The sequence below is a fragment of the Hemitrygon akajei genome, chromosome 4 (assembly GCF_048418815.1).
Source record: "Hemitrygon akajei chromosome 4, sHemAka1.3, whole genome shotgun sequence".
NCBI lineage: Eukaryota > Metazoa > Chordata > Chondrichthyes > Myliobatiformes > Dasyatidae > Hemitrygon > Hemitrygon akajei.
Genome location: NC_133127.1, coordinates 191,906,124 through 191,928,772, shown reverse-complemented (window position 1 = coordinate 191,928,772; position 22,649 = coordinate 191,906,124). Strand labels below are relative to the sequence as shown.

Here is a 22,649-nt window from a genome sequence, read left to right as displayed (position 1 = left end):
GCAAAAACAAAGGAGCTGGTTGTGACTAGAGGAGGATCAGAGACAGGCTAACCCCTATTGACATCAGTGGATCTGGGGTTGAGAGGGTGAACAGCTTCAAGTTCCTCAGTATACACATCACCGAGGACCTCATGTGGTCTGTACATACCGGCTGCGTGGTGAAAAAAGCACAACAGCGCCTCTTTCACCTCAGACGGTTGAAGAAGTTTGGCATGAGTTTCCAAATCCTAAGGCACAATTCAGAGCATGCTGACTGGCTGTATCACTGCCTGGTATGGGAATTGTACTTCACTCAGTTGTAGGACTCTGCAGAGAGTGGTATGGGCAGCCCAGCACATCTGTGGACGTGAACTTCCCACTTTTCAGGACATTTACAAAGACAGATGTTTAAAAGGGCCTGAATGATCATCGGGGACCTGAGTCACCCCAGCCACAAACTGTTCCAGCTGCTACTATCCGGGAAATGGTACCGCAGTATTAAAGCCAGGACCAACCAGGACAGCTTCCACTAAGCCGTCAGAATGATTGATTCATGCTGACACAATTGTATTTTAAAGCTATATTTATTGACTGTTCTGTTGTATATCGAACTGTACATACTACTTATTACAAATTACTATTATTTGTACATTGCACATTCAGACGGAGACATAACATAAAGATTTTTGCTCCTGATGTATGTGAAGGATGTAAGAAATAAAGAAAATTCAATTCAATTCAAGAAGTGAGAAAGGCAAATGAAAGGAAATTATAGGCCAGCTAGCCTAAATTCAATGGTTGGGAAAGTGTTGGAGTCTATTATTAAGGATGAGGTTTTGGGGTACCTGGAGACTAATGATAAAATAAGTCAAAGTCTGCATGGTTTCTGTGAAGGGAAATCTTGCCTGACAAATCTGTTAGGAATTCTAGAGGACGTTACGAGCAGGGTGGACAAAGGAGAGGCAGTGGATGTCATTCTCTTGGATTTTCCAAAGGTTTCTTGATACAATATGTAGATAAGCCTACAAGAGGAGAAGCCGTACTTGATCTGGTATTGGGAAATGAACCTGGTCAGGTGTTTTTCAGTGGGAGAGCATTTTGGAGATAGTGATCACAATTCTATCTCCTTTACCATAGCATTGGGGAGGGATAGGAACAGACAAGTTAGGGAAACATTTAATTGGAGAAAGGGGAAATATGAGGCTATCAGTTAGCAACTTAGAAGCTTAAATTGGAAACAGATGTACTCGGAAACATACGGAAGAAATGTGGAAATATTCAGGGGATATTTGTGTGGGTTTCTGCATAGGCACGTTTCAATGAGATACGGAACGATGGTAGGGTACAAGAACTGTGGTGCACAAAGGCTGCTGTAAATCTAGTCAAGGAGAAAAGAAGAGCTTACGAAAGGTTCAGAAAACTAGGTAATGATAGTGATCTAGGAGATTATAAAGTTAGCACGAAGGAGCTTAAGAATGAAATTAGGTGAGTCAGAAGGGACCATGAGAAGGCCTTGGCGGGCAGAATTAAGGAAAACCCCAAGGCATTCTACAAGTATGTGAAGAGCAAGAGGATAAGATGTGCTCCTAATACCAGTTTGTTAACCAAGTGTTATTCCAAATGTAACTTGCAAGACTGAACTAAATGAGGATCAAGGGATGGAAGTTAATTATAAGTTCTATAAAGGCAGTGGTAAACAAAAATCAATCATCTCAAGGTACTTGGAGCTATGATGTGGTGGCCATTACGGAGACTTGGATGGCTCAGGGACGGGAGGCGGCACGGCACACGGCAGCAGTGGCCTTTTGGATCTGGTGCTACTTTAATTTAGTTTTTTTATTTAATTAATTTTTTTTTTATAAATTTTTTTTTATTAGTTTTTCAAAACATTTTACAAAATTAAAAACCCCAAATCCCAATGAGGAGCATTAATACAGAGCAAGGTTAAGCATACAATAACAATATGCTACAAAGGAAGAGAGTTTAACAAAAAAGCACCTAAATTGAAGATAAGTGAGCTTAGTGTCCTCCCCAAGCCCCACAACACAAGAAAAAAACAACAACTCCAGACCAACCACCACACAGTATAAAGAGTATAAGTCCGGACAGTCAAACTCTCAGACTGTGAATACACTTAGCAACAGAGGATAATAATGCCTACTACCAGAAAATTTTTTTTTAAATTTAATTTTAAGGCAAAATTAGGGTTTAGGGCAATGGATAACAGATCGACTATCCACCATCGCCAGATACAGCCACAATACAGAGATTGCCCAAAAACAAACCTTCATGAAAATCTGCTGGTTAGATTGCGCGACCTCGGCTTACTGAGGGAATCAGGCCTGCAGTCCTCGGAGTCGCCTGATGCCGGTGGCCAGAGTTGGGGACGTTGTAAGTGATGTGCGAAGAAGCAGAAACGAGGCGAGTGGGCAGGAGTCCGTGCCAGGAAAAAAGCAAGCCCTAACCGGCTGCTCTCCCATCCATTCTGCTCTCCAATGGCCATTAAATTGGACTACATCTGTGGCAACAAAATACTCGGTGGGAGTACAGAAATGGATGGAATCCTGGACATCGCCATTCAGCTGTTTATTTACGTAACAGATTTTCCCCCAACCCACCAGACTACCAACCTACTGCCCTCTGCTGTGCCTATTGTCTTGTTTATTATTTATTGTTATGCCTGCACTGGTCTGTGTATTTTATGCAGTCCTGGGTTGGTCTGTAGTATAGTGTAGTTTTTGTGTTGGTTTACGTGCAGGGCAGTTTTTGTATTGTTCATGTAGCACCATGGCCCTGAAAAACGTTGACTCATTTTTACTATGTACTGTACCAGCAGTTATGGTCGAAATGACAATAAAAAGTGACTTGACGACTTGACTTGGAATGGTTACTTCAAGTGCTGGGTTTTAGATGTTTCAGAAAAGACAGGGAAGGAGGCAATAAAGGTGGGGGCGTGGCACTGTTGATCAGAGATAGTGTCATGGCTGCAGAAAAGGTGGACGTCATGGAGGGATTGTCTGCGGAGTCTCTGGGTGGAGGTTAGGAACAGGAAGGGGTCGATAACTCTACTGGGTATTCTTTATAGGCTGCCCAATAGTAACAGGGATATCGAGGAGCAGATAGGGAAACAGATCCTGGATAGGTGTAACAATAACAGAGATGTTGTGGTGGGAGATTTTAATTTCCCAAATATTGATTGGCATCTCCCTAGAGTGAGGGGTTTAGATGGGGTGGAGTTCATTAGGTGTGTTCAGGAAGGTTTCTTGGCACAATATGCAGATAAACCTACAAGAGGAGAGACTGTACTTGATTTGGTATTGGGAAATGAACCTGGTCAGGTGTCAGATCTCTCAGTGGGAGAGCATGTTGGAGATAGTGATCATAATTCTATCTCTTTTACAATAGCATTGGAGAGAGATAGGAACAGACAAGTTAGAAAAGCGTTTAATTTGAGTAAAGGAAATTATGAGGCTATCAGGCAGGAACTTGGAAGCTTAAATTGGGAACAGATGTTCTAAGGGAAAGGTACGGAAGAAATAGAAGATTATAAGGCTAACAGGAAGGAGCTTAAGAAGGAAATTAGGAGAGCCAGAATGGGCCATGAAAAGGCCTTGGCGGGTAGGATTAAGGAAACCCCTAAGGCATTCTACAAGTATGTGAAGCGCAAGAGGATAAGACATGAAAGAATAGAACTTATCAAGTGTGACAGTGGGAAAGTGTATATGGAACCGGAGGAAATAGCAGAGGTATTTAATGAACACTTCAGTATTCACTATGGAAAAGGATCTTGGTGATTGTAGTGATGATTTGCAGCGGACTGAAAAGCTTGAGCATGTAGATATTAAGAAAGAGGATGTGCTGGAGCTTTTGGAAAGCATCAAGTTGGATAAGTCGCCGGGACCAGATGAGATGTACCCCAGGCTACTGTGGGAGGTGAGGGAGGAGATTGCTGAGCCTCTGGTGATGGTCTTTGCATCATCAATGGGGATGGGAGAGGTTCCAGAGGATTGGAGGGTTGTGGATGTTGTTCTCTTATTCAAGAAAGGGAGCAGAAATAGCCCAGGGAATTATAGACCAGTGAGTCTTATTTCAGTGGTTGGTAAGTTGATAAAGAACATCCTGAGAGGCAGGATTTATGAACATTTGGAGAAGTGTAATATGATAAGGAATAGTCAGCATGGCTTTGTCAAGGGCAGGTTGTGCCTTACGAGCCTGATTGAATTTTTTGAGGATGTGACTAAACACCTTGATGAAGGAAGAGCAGTAAATGTAGTGTATATGGATTTCAGCAAGGCATTTGACAAGCTACCCTATGTAAGCCTTATTAAGAAAGTAAGGAGGTATGGGATCCAAGGGGATATCGCTTTGTGGATCTAGATCTGGCTTGCCCACAGAAGGCAAAGAGTGGTTGTAGACTGGTCACATTCTGCATGGAGGTCGGTAACCAGTGGTGTGCCTCAGGGATCTGTTCTGGGACCCCTACTCATTGAGACTTTTATAACTGACCAGGATGAGAAAGTGGAAGGATGGGTTAGTAAATTTGCTGATGACACAAGGTTTGGGGGTGTTGTGAATAGTGTGGAGGACTGTCAGAGGTTACAGTGGGACATCGATAGGATGCAAAACTGGGCTGAGAAGTGGCAGATGGAGTTCAACCCAGATAAGTGTGAAGTGGTTCATTTTGGTAGGTCAAATATGATGGCAGAATATAGTATTAATTGGATGACAGTGTGGAGGATCAGAAAGATCTTGGGGTCCAAGTCCATAGAACACTCAAAACTGCTGCACAGGTTGACTCTGTGATTAAGAAATCATACAGTACATTGGCCTTCATCAATTGTGGAATTGAGTTTAAGAGCCAAGAGGTAATGTTGCAGCTATTTAGGACCCTGGTCAGACCCCACTTGGAGTACTGTGCTTAATTCTGATCACCTCACTACAGGAAGGATGTGGAAACCATAGAATGGGTGCAGAGGAGATTTACAAGGATGTTGCCTGGATTGGGGAGCATGCCTTATGGGAATAGGTTGAGTGAACTTGGCCTTTTCTCTTTGGAGTGATGGAGGATGAGAAGTGACCTGATAGTTGTGTATAAGATGATGAGATGCATTGATCGTGTGGATAGTCAGAGGCTTTTTCCCAGGGCTGAAATGGCTAGCATGAGAGGGTACAGTTTTAAGGTGCTTGGAAGTAGGTAGAGAGGAGATGTCAGGGGTAAGTTTTTTACTCAAGAGAGTGGTGAGTGTGTGGCATGGGCCACCAGCGGCGGTGGTAGAGGCGGAAACAATAAGGTATTTTAAGAGACTCCTGGATAGGTATATGAAGCACAGAAAAATAGAGGGCTGTGGGTAGGTCTAGGTAATTTCTAAAGTAATGACATGTTTGGCGCAGCTCTGTGGGCCAAAGGGCCTGTATTGTGATCTAGGTTTTTCTATGTTTGTAAGGCATTTGATAAGCTGTCAAATGCAAGGCTGCTTAACAAGATAAGATCCTATGGTGGTACAGGAAAGATACTGGCATGGATAGCAGAATGGCTGACAGGTAGGAGGCAGTGAGTGGGAGTAAAGTAAGCCTTTCAGGTTGGCTGCCAGTGACTAGTTGTGTTCCTCAAGTGTCAGTATTGGGACTGCTCCTTTCACATTGTTTGTCAGTGATTTAGATAATGGAATTGATGGCTTTGTGACAAAGTTTGCAGATGATACGAAGATAGGTGGAGGGGGAGGTAGTGCTGAGGAAGCAATACGATTGCAGCAGGACTCAGATAAATTGGAAGAATGGGCAGAAAATGTAGCAGATGGAATACAGTGTTGGGAAATGTACGATGATACATTTTGGTAAAAGGAACAATTGTGCAAGTTAATATCTAAATGGGGAGAAAATTCAAACATCAGAGGTGCCAAGGGACTTGGGAGTCCTCGTGCAAGACTCCCAGAAGGTTAATTTACATGTTGAGTCTGCAGTAAAGAAGGCAAATGCAATGTTGGCATTTATTTCAAGGCGAATATAATATAAAAGCAAGGAGATAATGCTGAAGCTTTATTGGACATCAGAGGAGGTTCACAAGGATGATCCCAGAAATGAAGGGGTTAACATACGAGGAGCTTTTGGCAGCTTTGCCCTGTACTCACTGGAATTTAGAGGTATGCCAGGGGATCTCATTGAAACCTACAGAATGTTGAAAGGGCTAGATGAGGTGGATCTAGAGAGGATGTGTCCTATGGTAGGGATATCCAGAACTTGAAGACACAGCCTCAAATTTATGGGGCGACCTTTTAGAACAGAGGTAAGGAGGAATCTTTTAGCCAGAGAGTAGTGAATCTGTGAAATGCTCTGCCACAGACTGCAGTGGTGGCCAAATCCATGTGCATATTTAAGGCAGAAGTTGATAGTTTCCTGATTGGTCAGGGCATCGTAAGATATGGCGAGAAGGCAAGTGTATGGAGTGGAGTGAGATCTGGGATCAGTCGTGATGGAATGGCGGAGCAGGCTTAATGGGCAGAATGGCCTCATTCTACTCCTGTGTCTTATTGTTTTCCCATGGATTGTGATGGAGGATTGTACCGCATTGCATGGTATTACTCTGTAAAGTATGACTACATCAGGCTGTCTATTGACCAGACTGTGGGACAGCTTGTCCAATTTTGGCGGAAGTGTTAGCTATTTGTGTTGGACTTTGCAAGGTTGACTTGGCTGGGAGTAACTTTACAGTGTCCAAATTTGTTGCCTGAGTTGACGGCAGGTGATTTGTCTAGTTCTATTCCTTCTTTGCTTAAATGTAGCAGTAAGTGTACTTAACTAGGCAGTTCTGTTGGTCAAGTGACAGCCTTCTCAGACCACATAAGGATATCAAATTTCAACCCTGAAGGACATTAGTAAACCAGGTGCATTTTTCCAATCATCCAGAAGGATTCAGAGTCATCATTACTGAGTCTAGCTGGTGTTTCTTTTTCTAAGATCCAGGTTGTCAGCTGGTACAATGGAATGTGAACTGTGGTGTTTGAATTGAAATATTAGAACCGTAGAATATTACAGCACAGAAACAGGCCTTTTGGCCCTTCTTGGCTGTACCGAACCATTTTTCTGCCTAGTCCCACTGACTTGCACCTGGGCCATATCCCTCCAAACCCCTCTCATCTATATACCTGTCCAAGTTTTTCTTAAATGTTAAAAGTGAGCCCGCATTCACCACTTCATCTGTCAGCTCATTCCACACTCCCACCACTCTCTGCGTGAAGAAGCCCCCCCAATGTTCCCTTTAAACTTTTCCCCCTTCACCCTTAACCCATGACCTCTGGATTTTTTTCTCCCCTAGCCTCAGTGGAAAAAGCCTGTTTGCATTCACTCTACCTATACCCATCATAATTTTATATACCTCTATCAAATCACCCTTCATTCTCCTACGCTCCAGGGAATAAAGTCCTAACCTATTCAACCTTTCTCTGTAACTCAGTTTCTCAAGTCCCGGCAACATCCTTGTAAACCTTCTCTGCACTCTTTCAACCTTATTAATATCCTTCCTGTAATTAGGTGACCAAAACTGCACACAATACTCCAAATTCAGTCTCACCAATGTCTTATACAACCTCACCATTACATTCAAACTCTTATACTCAATACTTTGATTTCTAAAGGCCAATGTACCAAAAGCTCTCTTTACAACCCTATCTACTTGTGACGCCACTTTTAGGGAATTATGTATCTGTACTCCTAGATCCCTCTGTTATACTGCACTCCTCAGTGTCCTACCATTTACCTTGTATGCTCTACCTTGGTTTGACCTTCCGAAATGCAATACCTCACACTTGTCCACATTAAGCTCCATCTGCCATTTTTCAGCCCATTCCTCCAACTGGTCCAAATCCCTCTGCAAGCTTTGAAAACCTTCCTCACTGTCCACTACACCTCCAATCTTTGTATCATCAGCAAATTTGCTGATCCAATTTGCCACATTACCATCCAGATCATTGATATAGATGACAAATAACAATGGACCCAGCACTGATCCCTGTGGCACACCACTAGTCACAGGCCTCCACTCGGAGTAGCAATCCTCCACTACCACTCTCTGGCTTCTTCCATTGAGCCAATGTCTAATCCAATTTACTACCTCACCATGTATACCTAGCGACTGAATCTTCCTAACTAACCTCCCATGCGAGACCTTGTCAAAGGCCTTACTGAAGTCCATGTATACAACATCCACTGCCTTCCCTTTATCCACTTTCCTGGTAACTTCCTCGAAAAACTCTAATAGATTGGTTAAACATGACCTACCACGCACAAAGTCATGCTGACTTTTTCTGATAAGTCCCTGTCTATCCAAATACTTGTAGATCCTATCTCTTAGTATTCCTTTCAATAATTTACCTACTACCGATGTCAAACTTACTGCCCTATAATTTCCCGGCTTACTTTTTGAGCCTTTTTTTAAGCAACGGAACTACATGAGCTATCCTCCAATCCTCTGGCACCTGACCCGTGGATATCGACATTTTAAATATTTCTGCGAGGGCCCCTGCAATTTCAACACTAGTCTCCTTCAAGGTCCGAGGGAAAACCCTGTCAGGTCCTGGGGATTTATCTACTCTGGTTTGCCTCAAGACAGCAAGCACCTCCTTCTCTTTAATCTGTATAAGTTCCATGACCTCCCTACTTGTTTGCCTTGTTTCCATAGACTCCAGTTTCCTTAGTAAATACAGATGCAAAAAACCCATTTAATATCTCTCCCATTTCTTTTGGTTCCATACATAGTCGACCACTCTGATCTTCAATAGGACCAATTTTATCCCTTACTATCCTTTTGCTCATAACATACCTGTAGAAGCTCTTAGGATTATCCTTCACCCTGACTGCCAAAGCAACCTCATGTCTTCTTTTAACCCTCCTGATTTCTTCCTTAAGTATTTTCTCACTCTTTTTATACTCCTCAAGCATCTTATTTCCTCCCTTTGACTATTGCCTTTGACTATATTTCATTAGGAGTTTGAGATTCGGTAAATTTCTAGCAAATTTCTACAGATGGACCACGGAGAGCATTCTAACTGGTTACATCACCACGTGGTATGTAGAGGCTGCAACATGGTGGACATCTTCAAAAGGTGATGCCTCAAAAAGGCAGCATCCATTATTAAGGACCTCCATCACCCTGGACGATGCCTCCTTCTCCTTCTCATCACTATTTTTGCTCTCTTTTTGCATTACTCATTTAACTTAATTTTTGTTACAGGTTTCCCCCGCTATCAGAAGGTAGAGCGTTCCTATGAAATGGTTCGTAAGCCTGAATGTTGTAAAGTGAATAAGCAATTACCGTTTATTTATATGGGAAAAATTCCCAGACCCAAAAAATAACCTACAAAACCATGCCAAATAATGCATAAAACCTAAAATATGGTAAAATCAGAAATGATATGATAAATACACAGCCTATATAAAATAGAAATACTTTTCTGCAATCATTGCAGCACTGTCTAGCATAGTGTATAATCTCACTACGTAGCAGAAGCAGTCTCTCCAGTAACCTTTAAGCTATGAAGCTGCCAAATCATACCAAATAACACATAAAAATATACAGCCTATATAAAGTAGAAATAATGTATGTAGTGTAGTTTCACTTACTGGAATCGGGAAGACAGTGAGTACACTGATGATGGTGTGTTAGGCTGAGTCGTCGGAGGTTGGGGTGCTTGGCAATTTTTTTCCAATAAATTGTAGTTTCGTCACAGTTAAGCACTTGCTTATACGAATAACCACCTTCTGTAATTATTTTCTTCAGTTCTGCTGGGAACTTTTCGGCACTCTCTTTAGTAAACTTTAAGCTATGAAGCTGCCCTTGCCTCAGAAACCGATCAAGCCACCCATGACTACCTTTAAATTCCACTTTTGCAACACTTTCATCACCATCGTCCAGTGCTTTCTGTTTCAGCTTATTAAAAAGACTGACTGATTTCTCCATAAGTATAAGATAACTTAATGGAACTCCACGCTTTGTACACCCATCAATCCACTCAAGCAATAGACTTTCCATTTTATCCATTGTTGGATGCTGACTAAGAGAGACCACTTTGCTATGAGCAGAACCAACAGTAACATTGGCAGCTTTCAAGATTCTTTTTCTCTGCATATAAATAGTGTGAATGGTTCAATGTGCGGACAATGTCCTCACTTCGTTCATCATGATCGAAATGCTTAATTACGTCTAGTTTTATGCTGAGCATAACACCCTTACAAGCTCTTTTAGGCTTTTCCGATACCTTAGAACTTATCTTGCTAACAGATGCACAAAATAAATCGACATAAAGCACTGATGCTCAGAGGCACGTGTTTAAGCTATGGCGGCTAGAATGCGGTTCCAGGCGAGGAGCTTGGCTGCTTGGGGCGCGCGCTGCCTTTTTTCGTAACAGTAAAAACACCTTCTGTTAGTGAAAACAGGTAACTAATGTAGGTCTTTCGTAACAGCGAGGTGTTGTAAAGCGAACATTTGAAAAACGGGGACCACCTGTATATATATATATATATATATATATAGTTTCATAAATTATTTTTAAGTTGCACTGCTATGCAAAACAACAAATTTCATGGTATATGTCAGTGACATTAAGCCTGATTCTGATTCTCGAGGCTAGTCTGGTCATGTAACTACTTCACTGCCTTCATATCTTAGACTTTTCAGAACTGAAGCTCTTATTCTAGATAGCTCACACAATAGAAGTGAGTTGTATCAAATCGCTGATGCAAGTATTTCTAGTGTTGTCACACCACCTCAAAATGCTTTCATGTGGACCTGTGAAAGATTAATACAATGAACCTCGAGAAACATATGCTTCAGGTTAATGATTTTGCATCTTTTTCTCCAGAGTTCTGGAATAGAGAACTAGAGGGCACAGGTTTAAGATGAGAGGGCAAAGTTTTGAGAAGAACTTGAGAGGCAAGTTTCTTATGCAAAGTGTGGTATCTAGTGAAATCTGCTGTTAGAGGAAGTGGTTGAGATAGGCACAATAATAACTTAAAAGAAAGTTGGACAGCTACATTAACTGGAAATAATTGGAAGATTATGGACCAGTCACTGGGAAGTGGGTGTGTCTTGCGCTGAGACCTTGTGGTTGGCATGAATAGTTGGACTGAATAGCCTGTTTCCATGCTGAGTCTGACTCTATAAGTATGGAGTGATGCTTCTTCTTTGAAAACTGGTGTCACTGCACTGTGTACCCAGTGTTTTTTTTATTATTATTTCCTGCCTTGTGATAGTCACTGTGGGCTGTGTTGTATGCTCTGGGCAATCATTGTCTTTCCATAACAATGATTGTTCTTGGCATTTTTTTCTACAGAAGTGGTTTGCCATTGCCTTCTTCTAAGCAGTGTCTTTACAATATGGGTGATCCCAACCATTATTAATACTCTTCGGAGATTGTCTGTCTGCTGTCAGTGGTCGCATAACCAGGACTTGTGATGTGCACCAGTTGCTCATATGACCATCCACCACCTGCTCCCATAGCTTCATATGACCCTGATCTGGGATGGGAGAGGAGGTTAAGCGGGTGCTACACCTTGCCCAAGTGTGTGACCTGTATGCTAGCAGAAGTGTAAGGTGCTCCTTCCCTTCTTTGGTAGAGACACATCTCCACCCCACCACCCAAAAAGCAGGTTACCTGAGTGAAATAAACATTACTTAAAAAAATGTATAATGAAAGACTAAAATTACCTTTAAAATACAGTTGGAAGTGAACCAGTTCAGGTTGTTTCCCATCCTTATTTTCTGAGCCAGAAATGTAAGTTATAGTCTATTTGTCTATAGTAGAAGGCCTAGAAACTGCATGTTGCTACTGAAATTGTGGAATGTGTTTCTTTTCCAATGAGAAATACTGTAGTAAATTATTAAATACATTTTGCAGAATCGTGTTTAGTCTGTTATCGATTATTTGTAACAATTCTGTTGTAGGTAAATCTATCTTTTGATTATTATGATGATTATCTATGTATTATTGCCATATACAGGCAGTCCCCGGGTTACGAATGAGTTCCGTTCCCGAGTCCGTCTTTAAGTCGGATTTGTACGTAAGTTGGAACAGGTACATCCCGTATTATTTAGTGTCAGTTAGTCAAACGTTTGTCTTAGTATATAGTATATATTTTATCTTTCTATGCATATAAAACACTTAAGAAATGTATGTATTTCAATAATTAAACCACTGCATTGCTTAGTAATAATTGTAGCTTTCATCGGGGCAGGGCCTTTCACATGCTCCATTATTCTCACTTTATCCATTACCTGTAACCTTTAAAGTTGTTCCGATCATTGACCAACTGTAGCCTAAAGCTTTTCCAATGGCTGATGGTGTTTCACCTCTTTCCAATCGGTTTATTATTTCCACTTTATTTTCAATCACAATTGTTTTCCGTCAATGGAAAAGAAAACTGCGGATTTTATGTTCTATCGCTGAGCAGCAGTGAATTGTCTGATTGGCCTATCAGAGTTCTCTTTAGGAACTAGTTGACTTGATCAGCATTTCTGATCTGGCTATTGTTCACGATTACACTAAATAAAAAAAAATACAGCAGTAGCCGCGGGCGGCAGATCTTGTGCAGCTCCGAGTCCTAAACTCCACCCGCACTGAGAAAGGTTAAATGGGACAACTGGGGGCAGTGCTGACTGGAAAAGGGGGGGGGGGTCAGGGTGAATCTTACTAAGAAATATTTAAGCCAAATACAAAGTTACACACTCAACACAGTGTTAATAACAACGACTTAAAATGGTGGACGGCGTTGTGATCTGACTTAAAATGGCGGGCAGTGTTCTTCTCCCTCCGTTCGTAAGTCAGACGTTCGTAACTTGGGGACTGCCTGTACACAGATATGTGCACGTACAATCTGCAATGAAAAACTTGCAACAGCATCACAGGCACTTAGCATCAGATAAGCAGCATTCAGAAGAAAATTATGAACACAACTTTTACAAGAAAGTCTTATGTAATCTTTACAATTTTAATTTGTGGTCAGTGGTACTCCCCACCATCTTCCCCAGCATCATGATGGTGGGAGATTTAGTCATGGTAATGCTATTGAATATTTAGAGTTGATGGTCAATGTTTTGGGCTCAGATGAAGGGTCTCAGTCCAAAACATTGATTGTTACTTCCGTTCCATAGATGATACCAGACTTGCTGAGTTTTGTGCATATTAATCTGAATTTTGTATTGATAAAGAGGTGATAATTGGATTTTCTTCGTGGAAGACTGTCATTGACAGTCACTTTTGTGGTGTAAGGTAAATTGTGAGATCAAAAGTCCATCTTGTCATACTAAAGTACAGTTCATAGTCTTATAACGGGGGATAGAAAGTATTCTTGCTTAAAAAGAAACAAGTTGATGCAGTCAGATGTCCATTTCATAGTTCGAGGCCATTAATATTGGAGATTCAGGGTAATGCATTAACAGACCATCTCCAACTGTTATATCAATGACCTTACTTATTAGTAAGATTAGAAGTAGAAATATTGATTGATAGTTGCATAATGTTCAGTTCACTCGCAACTCTTTAGCAAGTGAGGCTACCTATGCCAGTCTGTATCAGGAAATAAACAACATTCAGTCAAAGGCGAGTAATATCTGCCACTTAAAAGCCCAAGCCTGGATATTTCTTGGATCTCTCTGTGTGAGAGTCTGGATTGCCTTGTTAACTGAAGATTTGCAAAGGTAACTTAATATCCAGTCATTAATAAAAGGTTCATTCTCCTGCATTAGGATGAAGGTTATGCCACTGATGAAGCACCTAAAGATGGTTGTACCTAGAACACTTATTTGGTATTTCTCCTGCTATGTCCCAGCTTTAGAAACATAGAAACATAGAAAACCTACAGCACAATACAGGCACAAAGTTGTGCGGAACATGTCCCTACCCTAGAAATTACTAAGGTTACCTATAGCCCTCTATTTTTCTAAGCTCCATGTACCTATCCAAAAGTCTCTTAAAAGACTCTATCGTATCCGCCTCCACCACTGTTGCCGGCAGCCCATTCCACGCACTCACCACTCTCTGCGTAAAAAAACTTACCCCTGACATCTCCTCTGTACCTACTCCCGGCACCTTAAACCTGTGCCCTCTTGTGGCAGCCATTTCAGCCCTGGGAAAAAGCCTCTGACTATCCACACGATCAGTGCCTCTCATCATCTTATACACCTCTATCAGGTCACCTCTCATCCTCTATCACTCCAAGGAGAAAAGGCCGAGTTCACTCAACCTGACTTCATAAGGCATACTCCCTAATCCAGACAACATCCTTATAAATCTCCTCTGCACCCTTTCTATGGTTTCCACATCCTTCCTGTAGTGAGGCGACCAGAACTGAGCACGGTACTCCAAGTGGGGTCTGACCAGGGTCCTATATAGCTGCAACATTACCTCTCGGCTCCTAAATTCAATTCCACGATTGATGAAGGCCAATACACCGTATGCCTTCTTAACCACAGAGTCAACCTGTGCAGCTGCTTTGAGCATCCTATGGACTCGGACCCCAAGATCCCTCTGATCCTCCACACTGCCAAGAGTCTTACAATTAATACTATATTCTGCCATCATAATTGACCTACTAAAATGAACCACTTCACACTTATCTGGTTTGAACTCCATCTGCCACTTCTCAGCCCAGTTTTGCATCCTATCAATGTCCTGCTGTAACCTCTGACAGCCATCCATATTATCCACAACACCCCCAACCTTTGTGTCATCAGCAAAGTTACTAACCCATCCTTCCAATTCTTTATCCAGGTCATTTATAAAAATCATGAAGTGTAAGGGTCCCAGAACAGATCCCTGAGGTACTCCACTGGTGACCGACCTTCATGCAGAATATGACCCATCTATAAACACACCTTGCCTTCTGTGAACAAGCCAGTTTTGGATCCACAGAACAATGTCCCCTTGGATCCCATGCCTTCTTACTTTCTCAATAAGCCTTGCATGGGGTAGCTTATCAAATGCCTTGCTGAAATCCATATACAGTCGTCCCTCCTTATCGGCAGGGGTTTGGTTCCGGGACCCGCCTGTGGATACCAAAAAACGCGGATGCTCAAGTTGGTGGACTTTAAGACCTGGCGAAGCACCAGAGCTTATTTAAGCTGTCTCAGGCTACGTCCACACTACCCCCGGATAAATCCGTAACCAAAGCTTTTTCTCTTCATTTTTACCCTCCATCCACACTAAAATGGCATTTTCGTCCCCTGAAAACTGAGATTTTCAGAAACGCTCTCCAGAGTGTGTAATTTTGAAAACAGATTGGCCAGAGCAGTGTGGACGGGGTAACTGGAGAAATCTAAAAATGCTGTCATGATGTGCCAGAACAGATTGTGACGGCAGCGCGCCATTTCATTGTTTTCTTGAACGCAACCTAACAATTTCAGAACAGATGGCAACGAGACTGAAGCCAGAAGAGTTAGAAATGCATTCACCAAATACTTTGACCCATAACTTATTGAATAAATAAGTATACTCACTTTGCCCTGTTTTCTGTTCTTGTTCGTATGAAGGTAGTTTACCTATTTATGCAAGTACTTCTCTGACAATAGATGTGTAACAACCTAATGTAACATTGTATGGAAATACAAGATAACACTGATGCAGACATGTTTAATACATTTAACTAGGGGCTTTATTAATGCAACAGAGTTCGTCAGATTTTCAATGTTCGTTGTCAGCTGGGTTATACTGTCCGTGAACTCCCTGTCGGTTGCCTCCATATGCTCCAGTATTTGTTTTTTTAGATTTAAGTCCTTCTGCACGAGAGCCAACAGCTGTCCATCGTTTAAGTTTTTCTAGTCTGTAACAGAACAAACGCACACCAAGTCTTTCACGGCGAGATTCAACACCAAACTTGTCACTTGTTTTCGGTAGATGTGTCCTGCGCATGTGCAGTAGGAGGAGATTTGCTGAAATATCCATTTTAATGTGGACAGAGACATTTTAAAAAACACCTAGTGTGGACGCCTATCATTTTTACGTGAAATCGGCGTTTTCAAAATTATCTGGTCTAGTGTAGGCGTAGCCTCAGTGCGGTGGATTTTAGGACCCAGCGGAGCTTGGGACCCACCGCCCACAGTGTTTCTGTTCCGGAAAACAATCACGATTGAAAATAAAGTGGAAATAATAAAGTGATCGGAAAGAGGTTAAACACCATCGGTCATTGGAAAAACGTTAGGCTACAGTCAGGATAAAGTTAGAATAATGGAGCATGTGAAGGCCCGGCCCTGATGAAAGCTACAATTATTACTAAGCAATGCAGTGGTTCAATTATTGAAATACATACATTTCTTAAGTGTTTTATATGCATAGAAAGGTAAAATACATACTAAGACAAATGTTTGACTAACTGACACTAAATAATACTAATAATACTCGATGTACCTGTTACGACTAAGAGAACTTCCGTTTTTTTCCGATTTCCCCATCCACGATAACTTATGCATGTCCTCTCGAATACTTTAAATTATCTGAAGCTCAGAAACAAGTATCACTGTGATGATTGTACGCTCTAGTATCAATTGTTTGGTGACAATAAAGTATAAGTATCTCTAGATTACTTATAATACCTAATACAAATGCTATGTAAATAGTTGTTATACATCATTGTTTAGGGAATAATGACAAGAAAAAAGTCTGTACATGCTCAAACAACAAGTGCTGGAGAGAGAACTTCTGGGTTTTCCCGATCCGCGGTTGGTTGAATCCGCGCATGTGGAACCTGTGGATAAGGAGGGCTGACTGTACACTACATCTACTGCTCTACCCTCATCAATATGTTTAGTCACATCCTTAAAAAATTCAATCAGGCTCGTAAGGCACGACCTGCCCTTGACAAAGCCATGCTGACTATTCCTAATCATATTACATCTTTCCAAAAGTTCATAAATCCTGCCTCTCAGGATCTTCTCCGTCAACTTACCAACCACTGAGGTAAGACTCACTGGTCTATAATTTCCTGGGCTATCTCTACTCCCTTTCTTGAATAAGGGAACAACATCCACAACCCTCCAAACACAAAGTACACTGCAGATGCTGTGGTCAAATCAAGACGTACAAAAAAACTGGATGAACTCAGCAGGTCGGGCAGCATCCGTTGAAAGAAGCAGTCAACGTTTCGGGTCGAGACCCTTCGTCAGGTCTAAAGAAGGAGGGGGCAAGGGCCCTATAAAGAAGGTGGGGGGGAGGGTGGAAAACCAATCAGAGGAAAGATCAAGGGGTGGGGGAGGGGAAGCAGGGAGGGGATAGGCAGGAGAGGTGAAGGAGGAATCTAAGGGGAAAGCACTATGGGTAGTAGAAGAAGGCAGAGTCATCAGAGGTGATTTGCAGCTAGAAGAGGAGACAGAGTGAAGGTATATGAGATGTTGTTCCTCCAACCGAAGTTTGGCTTCATCATGGCATGTAGAGGAGGCCATGTATGGACATATCCGAATGGGAATGTGAAGGAGAGTTGAAGTGAGTGGCAACCGGGAAATCCTGTCTGTTGTGGCGGACGGAGCATAGGTGCTCGACGAAGCGGTCCCCCGATCTGCTTTGGGTCTCGCCAATGTAGAGGAGACCGCACTGGGAGCACCGGATGCAATAGATTACCCCAACAGACTCACAAGTGAAGTGTTGCCCTACCCCTCTCTGCTTTATGCAGGGATTGTTCCCTCCGCGACTGCCTGGTCCGCACGTCCCTCCCCACAGATCTCCTACCCTGCAAGCGTAAGTGCTACACCTGTCCCTACACCTCCTCTCTTACCACCATTCAGGGCCCCAAACAGTCCTTCCAGGTGAGGCAACACTTCACTTGTGAGTCTGTTGGGGTAATCTATTGCATCCGGTGCTCCTGGTGCAGCCTCCTCTACATCAGAGAGACCCAACGCAGATTGGGGGACTGCTTCGTCAAGCACCTATGCTCCATCCGCCACAACAGACAGGATCTCCCGGTTGCCACTCACTTCAACTCTCCTTCACATTCCCATTTGGATACGTCCATACATGGCCTCCTCTACTGCCATGATGAGGCCAAACTTTGGTTGGGGGAACAACATCTCATATACCGTCTGGGTAGTCTCCAGCCCCTTGGTATGAACATCGAATTCTCCAACTTCCGGTAATTCCCTCCCTCTCCCTTCCCCCATCCCACCTTCACTCTGTCTCCTCTTCTAGCTGCCAATCACCTCTGATGACTCTGCCTTCTTCTGTTATCCATAGTGCTTTCCCCTTAGATTCCTTCTTCACCTTTCCTGCCTATCCCCTTCCTGCTTCCCCTCCCCCACCCCTTCATCTTTCCTCTGATTGGTTTTCCACCCACCCTCCCCCCACCTTCTTTATAGGGCCCCTGCCCCCTCTTTCTTTAGTCCTGATGAAGGGTCTCGACTGGAAACGTTGACTGCTTCTTTCAACGGATGCTACCCGACCTGCTGAGTTCATCCATAACCCTCCAATCCTCCGGAACCTCTCCCGTCCCTATTGATGATGGAAAGATCATTGCCAGAGGCTCAGCAATCTCCTCCCTCGCCTCCCACAGTAGCCTGGGGTACATCTCATCTGGTCCCGGCGACTTATCCAACTTGATGCTTTCCAGAAGCTCCAGCACATCTTCTTTCTTAATATCTACATACTCAGGCTTTTCAGTCTGCTGCAAATCATCACTACAATAACCAAGATCCTTTTGAAGTAACCATTTCTGTCCCTGAGCCATCCAAATCTCTGTAATGGCCACCACATCATAGCTCCAAGTACTTTGAGATGATTGATTTTTGTTTACCTCTGCCTTTATACTACTTATAATTAACTTCCGTCCCTTGATCCTCATTTAGTTCAGTCTTGCAAGTACCATTTGGAATAACACTTGGTTAACAAACTGGTATTAGGAGCAGTTAATCTCATCTCACTTAATGGATACAAATACTCAGCAGGCCAGGCAGGATCTATGGAAAGGAATAAAGTTGATTGTTTATTCCCCTCCATAGATTCTGCCTGACCTGGGCAGCATTTTGTCTGTTACTCTCTGATTTCCAACATCTGCAGATACTCTTGTGTTTATCACCTTAGGGATTCTCTTCCTTAGTTCAGGTTTAGACGAAGGATGTTCGAAGTTTTGAACTGAGTGAACCCCATGGAACTTGCATTGTGTGTCAATGAGCAGGTCATTGACGGCGTTTGAGAAGATACCTCAAGCTCTCTTTCATGAAGTGACTGTTGTGTTTTTAGTACTCAAAGGTTCAATTTAATGTCAGAGGAATGTATACAATATACATCCTGAAATGCTCTTTCTTCACAAAACATCCATGAAAACACAGAAGTGCCCCAAAGAATGAATGACAGTTAAATGTGAGAACCCCAAAGTCTCCCCCTGCGCTTAAGCGGCAGCACGATACCCCTCCCCCACCCAGCAAAAAAAAGCACACCCGCTACTGAACACAAGCGTGTGCTAAGCGATAGCAGTTGCCCCAAAGACTATCGCATTTCATCTGGCATTCAGCAACCCACAGGTTCTCTCCCTCCCTAATAAGAGAGAGGGAGGTGTCCCCCATTTTCACAGCAAGCAGGAGACATAACAACAACTAGCTGGTTTACAATGTTTAAAAGTCCATTTCATTGCTTTTTATGAGCTCTGTGCCCAAAGATCACAAAGATCTCGGGTCTTTGGGCCCACAGTGAAAGATTTTGCGGCCTCATTGGTGACACGAGTCTCCTGCTGTGACACTGACCCTCGATCCGCCTGTCTCCAGTGCCCCGAGATCTTAGGCTTCAAACACTAGGCCACCTCTCAGACCGAACCCTTGGCGTGCTGAACAAGGCCGGTTCTGAAACCCCGAGAACGGGTCCCATTCCCGCAAAGAACCAAAGTCTGCGTGTAACCCCAGGATAGGGTCTTCAAAAGAACCATGCAAGGGAAAAGTAAAGATATTGAAGATGGAAATAAGAGCTGTTTCTGAAGATGCAAGCAAAGGAGTCACCACTTAGCACCATCTTAACTCTGCCCCCACCAACGTACTTCAATAATAGTTCAGTAATATTTGAGAAATCTTGTAAATATGTTGTAGATTAAACATTCTTGTTTGTTTAAATAATACGTTACAGGTTATTTGTAGAATTATGTGAATTGCATATGTCATCACACTACCACATGATACAAATCTTAACAATATATTTAAGCCAGGTAAATAGGCAATTAAAAATTAATATCGATTTTGTTGAGTCCATTGGATTTAAAGGCATACAGTTTGCTTCAAGATTTGACTTCTCCAACCAAACCAGTAGAAATGAGCTTTGCTGATATTGTCAAAGTGATGCAGGAACCGTTAGAACCGAAACCATTGTTGATTGTGGGATGCCTTGCATTTCATAAGTGGAATCAAAGGAAGAGGAGTCTATTTCAGCATACATGGCTGAATTGAAGAGACTGTCCAAGCATTGTATGTTCGGTAATGGTCTCAATCATGCACTGAGAGGCCGTTTACTTTGTGGAATCTTACAAGAAAGCATTCAAGAGTGACTCCTAACTGAAGCACAGCTTGCATTTAAAACAACAGTTGAGATTGCTGTTTCAATGGAAATTGTAAACAGAGATGCAGTTGAGTTGCAATCAGCAATAAAAGTGAGCATGAACAAAATTTGCTTGGCTAGGCCAGTTTCTGTTCAGACAATGCAATTTTATAACATGTAAACAGAATCCGGCCTGGCCAAGCAAATTGTGTTTCCGTTGTGGCAGGGGCTAACCATTGCAGATTTAAAGGCAAAACTTGCAGAAGATGCAAAACAGGGCACACACAAACAGCATATTGGACAGATAAAAGTAAATGGTTTGCACAGGAAAACGAAAAAACTAACAATTCAAGTTGCGGTTTCAAAAAGAGCACTAATTTGCATGCTGTTGATGAAAAATCTGATAATGATGAGAGTGACTCAGGACTGTGTAGCCTTGATATTTACAGTGTGAAAGTTAACAATAGATAAGTAATATGCCAGAAATGAATGACAAATTATTTAAAATGCAACTGGACACTGGCTGAGCTGTTTCAATTATTCCATAAAATGGGTTTGAACAGCATTTCAAAGATACCAAACTGAAGGCTGAAGGTATTCAATTAAGAACTTATATTTGAGAAAAGATAACTTCTGTGGGAATGACATTCATAACTGTAAAATACAACAACCTACAACCAACGTTGAGCTTGTATGTAGAAAAAACAGAGGACCTGTGTTGTGGGGATGTGATTGTCTGAAACAACTCAACTTGATTGGAGATCCATCCACTATTTGCGTGCTACATGCCCTACAATGAAAGCGAATTAAGAAAGGTACTGGGTGATGCCACAACTGTTCCTATGCCGCACCCCATGAACTATTCCATGAGACATAGGAGTAGAATTAGGCCTCTTGGCCCATCGAGTCTGCTCAGCCATTCATTCTTGGCTGATCCTTTTTTTCCCTCCTCAGCCCCAATCCCTGGCCTTCTTGCCTTAAGTTTTGATGCCATGTTTATCAAGTTCTGCCGTAAATATACCCAAAGACCTGGACTCTCTGGCTCCTGTGGAAATAATTCCACAAATTCACCACACTCTGCGGATTTCTCTGCATCTTTCTTTTAAATGGATGCCCCTCTATCTTGAGGCTGTGTCCTCTTGTCCAAGACTCCCTCACCATGGGAAACATTCCTTTCCACATCTACTCTGTCTAGGCCTTTGAACATGTGAAGGGTTTCAATGAAATCCACTCTCATCTTTTTAAATTCCAGTGAGTACAGACCCAGAGCTATCAAACTTTCCTCATATGATAAACCTTTCATTTCCAGAATCATCCTTGTGAACCTCCTGTGAACCCCCTCCAATGCCATTGTATTTTTTCTTAGATAAGGAGCTCAGAACTGTTTACAATACTCAAGTTGAGGCCTCAGCAGTGCCTTATTAAGCCACAGCATTACATTCCTGCTCTTGTATTCTAGCCTTCTTGAGACAAGTGATAACATCGCATTTGCCTTTCTCACCCATTCACTCAACTTGCAAGTTAATCTTTAGGGTGTTCTGCACAAGGACTCCCAAATCCCATTGCATTTCAGATTTTTGGATTTTCTCCCCGTTAAGAAAATATTTATTCTATGGAAGTGTATGACATACGTTTTCCAACATTGTATTTCATTTACCGCTTTGTTTGCCTATTCTCCTAATCTGTCCAAATCAGTCTGTAGGCTTCCTGTTTTCTCAATACTATCTGCCCCTCCACCAATCTTTATATCATCTGCAAACTTGGCAACAAAGCCATCTATTCCATCAACTAAATCATTGATATACAGCATAAAATGAAGCGGTCCCAACACCAACCCCTGTGGAACACCACGGCAGCCAACCAGAAAAGATTTATCTAACTTGCTGCTTCCTACCAATCAGTCAATGCTCTAGCCATGGCAGTAACTTTCCTGTAATGCCATAGGCTCTTAACTTGGTAAGCAGCCTCATGTGTGGCACCTTGTAGCAGGCCTTCTGAAAGTCCAAATGTACAGAATGCACTGCATCCCCTTTATCTGTCCTACTTGTAATCTGCTCAAAGAATTCCAACAGTTTCGTCAGGCAAGATTTTCCCTTAAGGAATCCATGGGGACTTTATTGTATCTTGTCCTGTGTCACCAAATATTCCCGAACCTCATCCTTTAGCAATTGACTCCAACATCTT

At 42.4% G+C, this 22,649-nt stretch overlaps 1 protein-coding gene and 1 long non-coding RNA gene across 5 annotated transcripts in view; one reads left to right on the top strand and one right to left on the bottom strand.

Annotated features, from left to right (window-relative positions):
- The window catches only part of acer3 (alkaline ceramidase 3), a 287,701-nt gene that overhangs the window by 66,785 nt on the left and 198,267 nt on the right, over positions 1–22,649 (top strand). The window lies entirely within an intron of this gene.
- LOC140725985 (uncharacterized) overlaps positions 15,598–22,649 on the bottom strand; it is a 41,558-nt gene continuing 34,506 nt past the window's right edge. The window contains exons 2-3 of the long non-coding RNA XR_012098556.1: positions 16,371–16,456; positions 15,598–15,786 (exon numbers count right to left, since the gene is read on the bottom strand). This is a non-coding gene — a long non-coding RNA (uncharacterized lncRNA). The remainder of the gene's footprint in view (positions 15,787–16,370; positions 16,457–22,649) is intronic.